The following is an 8,427-nucleotide window of genomic DNA, read 5'->3' on the forward strand; positions in this document are numbered from 1 at the left end:
GCTCCTAGAGGCCACTCTCAGGTCCTTGAATGTGCCCCCCTGCAGCCTGCAATAAACTGTCCAATCCTTATGCTTCAAACCTCTCTAACTTATCCTTCTCCCTCTAGCCTGAGAAACAGGCTAGAACAGTACTGCTCTCAAACAGTACCCCTGATTGGGTCAGGTCAACTAAGATAATTTCCATATCTTGCAGTCAACTGACTTGGGACTTTAATTATATTTGCAAAATCCATTTACAACCAGCACCTAAGATCAGTGCTTGACTGAATAGCCAGAAGATAAGAATATTTAGAATTCTGCCTGAATTTTTCATCAAAAATGTTCTTTTTTTACCAGCTTTATTGGATATAGTTGACATATAACTCAAAAATGTTCTTAAGTCAACTTTTCATTGATGTATAACCCACGTACAGAAAAATGCCCAAATCACAGCTGAATAGCTTCGATTATTTTCACACCAGGAATATACGCATATAACCCCCGTCTAAGTCAAGATTTTTAAGAGTTTTTTTTAATGTATTATTGTGGTAGGCAGCCTCTCAGATGGTCCCCCACAATGACCCCTGCCTCCCGGTATTTATGCCCTTGTGTAATGCCTTTCCCTTGAGTGTGAGCTGGACTTACTGATTTACTTCCAATGAATAGAATATGGAAGAAGTAATAGGATGTCACTTTCAAGGTTAAGTTGTGAAAAGACTGTGGCTTCTGTCTTGAGTGCTCACTTTCTCTTGGGTTGCTTGCCCTGTAGGAAACCAGTTGCCATATTATGAGGCAGCTGCATGGAGAGGCCCATGAGGCAAGGGACCAAGGTCTGCCAACAACTACATAAGCTTCCTTATATAGGAGCTGTGGACCCCCTCGGTTGTCTTTAGATGAACCCACAGCTCTAACTGGCAGCTTGACTACAACCTAATGACAGATCTAGAATCAGAAGCACCTTGCTAAACTGTACTGATTCCTGACCTACCAAACTGTGAGATAATAAATAACAATGTTTTGGGGTAATTTGTTATGCAGCGACACATAACTGCTATTAAATCCTAGATCCAAATCCTTTACCAGCTATAGGTATCAACAAATATGTTCTACAACTCTGTGGCTTGCCTTTTCACTCTTTTGATAATATCTTTAGTGAATAGAAGTCCCTAATTTTAATATACAATTTAACAATCTTTTCCTTTATTTGTTAGTGGTTGTATTCTCTTCAAGAAATCTTTGCTTTTCCTAGGTCAAGGAGCTATTCTATGTTATCTTCACATTTACATAAAAGCCATTTGGAACTGATTTTTGTGTACCATCGTTTAATGCAGGCATCAAGGTAACTATTTTTCATTATAGATATCTGACTGGCCCTCCATTTATTGAGAAGACAATCCTTTCCCCATTGCATAGGAATTCCAAATTTGTATCAATAAAGTGACCATATATGAGAGGAGTTTTTTTTTTCTGGACATTATCCTACTCCACTGGTTGATTTGTCCTTCTTAAAATAATATCACATTGTCTTAATCACTGCAATTTTACACTAAGTAAAATATCCGCTAGTGTTAAGTCTTCCAATTTTTTTCTTCTTTCAAGACTTTCCTGGCTATTTTTGATCCTTTGCATGTCCATATAAACTTCAGAAATAGCTTATCAATTTCATCATATGTATATCCACATAAAATGCTGCAGAGCTTTTGATTGGGATTGCTACAGATAAATTTAGGGATAAATGACACCTTTCCAATACTGAATCTTCCAAATTTACTAACATGGTATACCATTCTACGTTTTTGAGTCTTCTTTAATAAATATCAATGTTTTGTAGTTTTCAATGGAGGGGTTTCACATACCTTTCATTAGATTTATTCCTAGCTTCTTGATGGTTTTGATGTTCCTGTAAATGGCGTCATTAAAAAAAATTTCAATCTGTTTATTGTTGGAATATAGAGATAAAATTGATTTTCTTTATACTGACTGAGTATCCAGCAACCTTGCAAATTCACTTGCTAATTCTAACAAGTTATCTGCTCATCCTTTTGGAGTTCCTATGTACATAATCATATCATATGCTAACAAAGAGTTTTATTTCTTCCTTCCCAATCGTTAGACCTTTCATTCCTTTTTCTTGCCCTAATACATTGGGTGAGACCTTCAAAACAATGTTGTATAGAGGTGGTATTAAGTGAGCCTCCTAGTCTGTTTTTCATCCCGTGGAAAAAGCTTTCAATATTTTATTACTAAACGTATGTAATATTTACTGTATTTTTTGCAGATAATATTTATCAGATTAAGACATTCCCTCCTGTTCTTAATAATGCTAAGAGTTCTTATTATACATGAGTATTAAATTTTACTGAAGAAAAGTTTGTACCTATGTAGATTATTTTACCACTTTCCCCCATTTTTTAAAATTGGGGGTATAGTTGCTTTACAATGTTGTGTTAGTTTCTCTGTACAATGAAGTGAATCAGCCATATGTATATCTATATCCCTTTCCTCTTGGACCTCCCTCTCCCCTACCCCATCCCACCCACCTGGGTCACCCAAGACCACTGAGCTGAGCTCCCTGTGCTGTACAGCAGGTTCCCACTAGCTATCTATTTTACACATGGTAGTGTATTTATGTCAAACCTAATCTCCCAATTCGTCCCACCTCCCCTTCCCCCCACCCCCCGTGTCCACATGTCCGTTCTCTACGTCTGCGTCTCTATTCCTGCCCTGCAAATAGGTTCATCTGTACCACTTTTCTAGATTCCACATATCTGCATTAATATACGATATTTGTTTTTCTCTTTCTGACTTACTTCACTCTGTATGACAGTCTCTAGGTCCATCCACACCTCTACAAATGACCCAATTTCGTTCCTTTTTATGTCTGAGTAATATTCCATTATATATATGCACCACATCTTCTTTATCCATTCCTGTCGATGGATTTAGGTTGCTTCCACGTTCTGGCTATTGTAAATAGTGCTGCAATGAACATTGGGGTGCATGTGTCTTTTTGAATTATGGCTTTCTCTGGGTATATGCCCAGTAGTTTTTGTTAATGTGGTGAATAATATTGATTTTCAAATGTTAAACAAAACTGCCATTCTTAAATAAACTCCCTTTGTCAAATGTCTTATTCTTTTTACATGTCACTGGATTCAATTAGCTAATTATTTTCTTAAGAGTTTTTGTGAGAGAAATTAGCCTGTAATTTTCCTGTCTTTTGATGTCCTTAAGTTTTGCCATGAAGGTTATGCTGACCTTAGAAAATGAGTTAGGAAATGTTCCCTCTTTTTCTGTTTCCTGCAGGTGTCTGTGGAAGAAAGGTATATTTCTTCCTTAATTGTTTAGAATGATTCACTAGCGAAACCATCTGGGCCTGGAGTTTTGTTTTTTTATAAGAAGGGTTTAATCACAAATTCAGTTTCCTTAATAAATAGAAAATGTGAATAGTCCTATATTTTTCTTGTGTCAGTTCTAGCAAATTGTATTTTTTAAGGAAGGTGTTTTAGTAATTTACTTTAAAATTAAAGTTATTTATATCATCTTCTTTTAACTTATTAAAAGATCTGTATCCATGTCTCATTTTGCATTCCTGATATAAGTATATTTTAAAAAATACTTTTAATAATCTATCATTGGGTCAACTGATGAATGGATAAATAAAATGTGGTATGTCTACACAATAAAATATTATTTGGCCATAAAAAGGATGAAGTAGTGATACAAGCTACAACATGGATACATCTTGAGAACATTAAGCTAAGTGAAAAAAGCCAGTCACAAGGGACCACATATTATATGATTCAATTTGTATGAAATGTCCAGAATAGACAAATCTATTGAGACAGAAAGTAGATTAGTAGGTAAAAGTAGATTAGTGGTAGAAAGTAGCTTAGGGCCATGGGGTTTGGGAAGAAAGTGAGAGTGACTACCAAAGGGTAGAGAGTTTCTTTTGGGGATAATTGAAAGGTTCTAAAATTGATAGTGGTGATAGTTGCACAACCTCATGAATATATGAAAACCCATTGAATTGTATGGTATGTGAATTATATCTCAATAAAGCAATTAAAGTCTATCATTGGACAGATTAGCTACTCCTTGATCTGAACTTGGTTAGATCCTCCTTCAGTTTTATTCAAAGCAACACATTGGAAACTACCCAACTTGAAAAGAATTTGTTACCCAGTCATTCATGTTTTCACCCCAATACCAATAATTCAATTATCCCCTTCTTTGGTATCCTGGAGCATTGTACAATTGAACCAGTAAGACACTTTGCCTATGCTAGTCCTCAGAAAGATTGATTTTAGGAAATGTTTCATATGAAAGCATGCCTGTATACCCTTAGAAGAGTTTTGGCATATCTCCAGGGGTACAGATACCCTAGTTTGAAGACCACTTGCGGTAGGCGATACTACCTTTCAGTGTAGGTGTGTGGGGAGAAAATCGATCCCTGTCCAGTAGCTACTAGCTGTGTGAAGATGTGTTCCACGCAAGACCCTTTGTAAGCCAGTTAGGAACAACACTTGGATTGCTGCCCCAGATGCCCCAGACATGGATATGTCTACAAGGTCAACTCCAGTCCAGGATGTTTGATGGAGATATGGTGTCATTCAGACAAGCCTATGATCTGGAAGCCACAACAATGAGGAGAACAACCTAGACAAAATAGCCTTGGTTACATTTCATGACACTGAACTCAGTGTTGCTTAGCTCTACCTGAGTCTGCCTAATAGTTTCTGGCAGTTACAGGGGGATTTATATAGCTGGGAAACTTGATCCTTCGCCTTTCCCCTTTTACTTTTTTGTGGGCGAATTTAATCTTTGTACCTGCTATGTCTGCTGAGTATGATTAGCATGCTGACATCAGAGCAACAGTGTTTCTCAGCTAGCTTTATTTAGGAGCAGAAATATTCTTTACTTTGGATAAACTTAGGCACCCCCTTCAACTTCCTTATCCTCGATGTGACAGCTTTTTAATCCTTAAAAATATGTCTGTCGAGGGCACCTAAATATCTGTGTCCAGGTGTCAGCTAGAGTTACCCTGTCCTTTAAGATATATGTGAAATTGGCTCAACCCTCTATTACCTCCCCATTCCATGGGTTATGTAAAGGTCAGTGCCCTCCTTACAATCTTCTGAAAATTCCTGGGAGACTTAGGTTCTTGTGGTCACCTCTGACTCTGCTCCTTCTGAACCGTATTAGTTTGGGATTGTCTCATTCTTTCACTCCTGCTGTTCTTTTCCCACCCAGGTCAACCCAGTCATGGAATTCAGAACTTGTTCTAGTTTGGTGGTGTGAAGTGTTGAGGAGAGATCCCCAAATCCTATGTGTCCAGCAGACTTCAAAGAAAGTTTGCGGGAAATAGAGGGACTTACTTTCAAGCAACGCAGCCACGATAAAATTGAACATCAGACCTCTGTGTTCTTAAGGTTCTTCCACCATCTCCCTACCCTGCATGGGGCTCCAGACTCCCACATGGGGCTTGGCCTTCTCCCCTCATTCTTTATACCTTTGTTCTGAGTTTCCTATGCATAGTGAAGGCCAACATCCCTCTTTCTCAGGCAGAGAAACTCCTTTTTCCAGCCCTTTCCCTGACTCTAGGTTATCTGTCTGCATATCTTAGGACACCAAGCTAAAGCTTTAGAATTAGTATTTATAAAGATTTGCCTCATTTTAAGGTCATAGGCAACCATTCTCTTCCTATTTTTAGTTCAGAGATTAAGGGTAGGGATTTTTGCTTTTTTGTTTTTAACATTAATCAGGAAAAATCCCTAGGAGAACAAGGTATTGCATCTTATAGAATAACAGGATGGCAAGGAAAATTGAACCAGTCACCATTCCTTATTGAATGCCTAATTTGTTCCAGGGGCTGAGCTAGGCGCTAGGGCACAAAGGGTGACAAAATCAGACACAGTTCTGCTCTTGTGAAGCTTACAGTGCTAGTGGGAAAGAGAAACATCAACTGAATATTCACAGGAACAAAATGAAAATCTGAAGTGACAGGCAACTGGGATGTGGGGTGCCGGTACTGTTGAGAGTCACACGCGCCCTAGTGGGGAAGTCTGGGAAGGCTTCCAGGAGCACGTGACTGCAGAGCTGGGAGCAGAAGGGCCAGCAAGGAAGGGTTAACCTGGGGAGAGGAGGAAGAGCGCTCCAGGCTGATGGGGCAGGGTCCAGGCCCAGCGAGCAGTCCATGCCAAGACTGTGCACCAACACGAGCCTCTGACAAAGGACTAAAGGCCCACGTGGCCAGGGCTGCACAAACGAGTGGCGCCGCGCAGTAAGATTAGCTTGGAGGGGAGGGCAAGGCAAGAACGTTAAAATCTGCGCGCTAGGCTCAGATCTGCATTTTGAAAAAAAATCTCTCCGTGGTATGGAGAATGCATCGGAATGTTAAAGAGTCTTGAAAGGAACTGTCAACTGCCTGGACCACCCATCCGGAGACACCAACTGACAGAATTCTTTGGCGCAGGGTCTTATCTATGTTTACGTGCTTTGGTGTAATTTTTAAACTAAGTGACACACACATACACGCATAAGTAGCTCCAAATACCAAACAGTACTAGGGCTCTTAGGCTTAGAGAAAGCAGTCCTCTGCCTGTCCCGCCCCACGTCCCTTGCACCTGCCGCTATGAATCCTCCGCTCTTGTGCCCCCGGTATTTACTGCCACCTGCCCCTTTTTAAAAAACATAATATGGTTAAAGCGCTCTTTATTTTTTACTTCGTACTATGCAAGAAAAGAATTTCTCACTCTTACCCCATGTCCCACCGCACCCCCCTTAAACTCTATTCTTATCCTGCCAAAGAGTGAACATCACCAGCGTTTCCTTTTTATTCTCCCCATATAAAAAAAAAAAAAAAATACTGACTCATTCGGTACCTAAAAAATCCATCGGTCAGTAAGGACAGAATCAATACATTTCACCATAAATTTATATCTTTGTGAAGCAGAAGTTACCTTCACTGTTACATGTCATGAACATATTTGAAGCAGGAAGGATTTTTACCCCTTTAAGAAAGAACGGTCAGATTTTAAGGTGGCATAAGAATATTCAAGGAAATCACAGTTGAATTATATGTGGTGGTTGAAAGACATAATAAAGTTACTTTCACCAGAAGGCAAAAATAATCTGTATAAGACAAATGTCTTGGAAGAGAAGTGTTAGAAAAGTCATTAATTGATGATATTCAATATCATCTGTCAATGGAGTAGTGAAACAGGCCTCTCCCATGCTGCTGCGGTTTGAGCTAGAAAACAAGTGGGAGATTTCTTACCCAGAGTCCAAAACAATAAGTCAGATGTTTTGACCTTCAGAGAAATCAATCCTAAGGAAATACTCAGCGATACAAAGATTTATGCCCAAGAATATTCATGATAGTATTATTCATAATAATGGAAAACAATCTCAATGCCCCAAAAGTAGGAAAACAGATAAATTATATTACCTCTATAGAATGGAATAATATAAAATCATTACATTCATGCTTTCAAAGAACAGTTAATACTGTGAGGAAATGTTCATGTTAAGTGAGAAAAACAGTTGAGGTCAACCTACATGTAAAAATATGCATGTGTGTAATATACATAGATCTATAAGCATGTTTAAATATAAAATATTTATACGCACCTCAATTTTTCAAAGTGCATAAATAAAAGACAGCTTTTTCTCCTCATGTGTTCTACCACTCATATACTTCAGAATCACCTGGGGGTGGTTTTTTAAAAATGCAGATTCTTGGGTTCCACCCCAGACCTACTGAATTGGAGTCTTCGGAATCAGAGCCCAAGGATCTCTGGCTACCTATGCACCCTTGTCCACCTATGTACTACCTTGAGTTATACTGACTCACATCTCAGTTTGAGGATCACTGGACCAAAGCGGTAGCTCTCTGGATGCTGGAATTATGAGTAACCATCTTCTTTTCTTGAATCTTTAAAAATAATTAACTACTGAGCATATGCTGCTTTTATGTTTAAACGTTTTATTAAAAGTATATTAATGAGGCATGGGTATTTGAAAACAGAGATGATTTGGGGTGTATTTGGGCGAGTCTAAATACCTTTTGAGAAACAGAAAGTGCATATTTATTTAAAATAAGCAAGAACCTATGAATTCCTGACAATTGGAAAGTCAGTTTAAGACAAAGAAAATACTATACTCGGTGTAGATATGGAACTTATTACTTCAATAAATTGTGCAGGTAATAAATATAATACTTTTCAGAAGTATTAAGAAACAGCATTTCTCAGTGTTCCAAGGTGCTCCTTGGCAAAAGAGGATTCAGTGATCAAATAAATTTGGGGAACACCACATATTCTAATCCCATCTGGAGTCACATAACCATGAACAAATTACAAGCTCTAGGAAGTCCAATTTAAGATTCACTCTTAATTCTAGCTCCACAAATTCTTAGAATGTGTTCTACCATTAAGAACAAATTCT

This window comes from Balaenoptera physalus (assembly GCF_965194825.1).
Source record: "Balaenoptera physalus genome assembly, chromosome: 12".
In the NCBI taxonomy this organism is placed as follows: domain Eukaryota; kingdom Metazoa; phylum Chordata; class Mammalia; order Artiodactyla; family Balaenopteridae; genus Balaenoptera; species Balaenoptera physalus.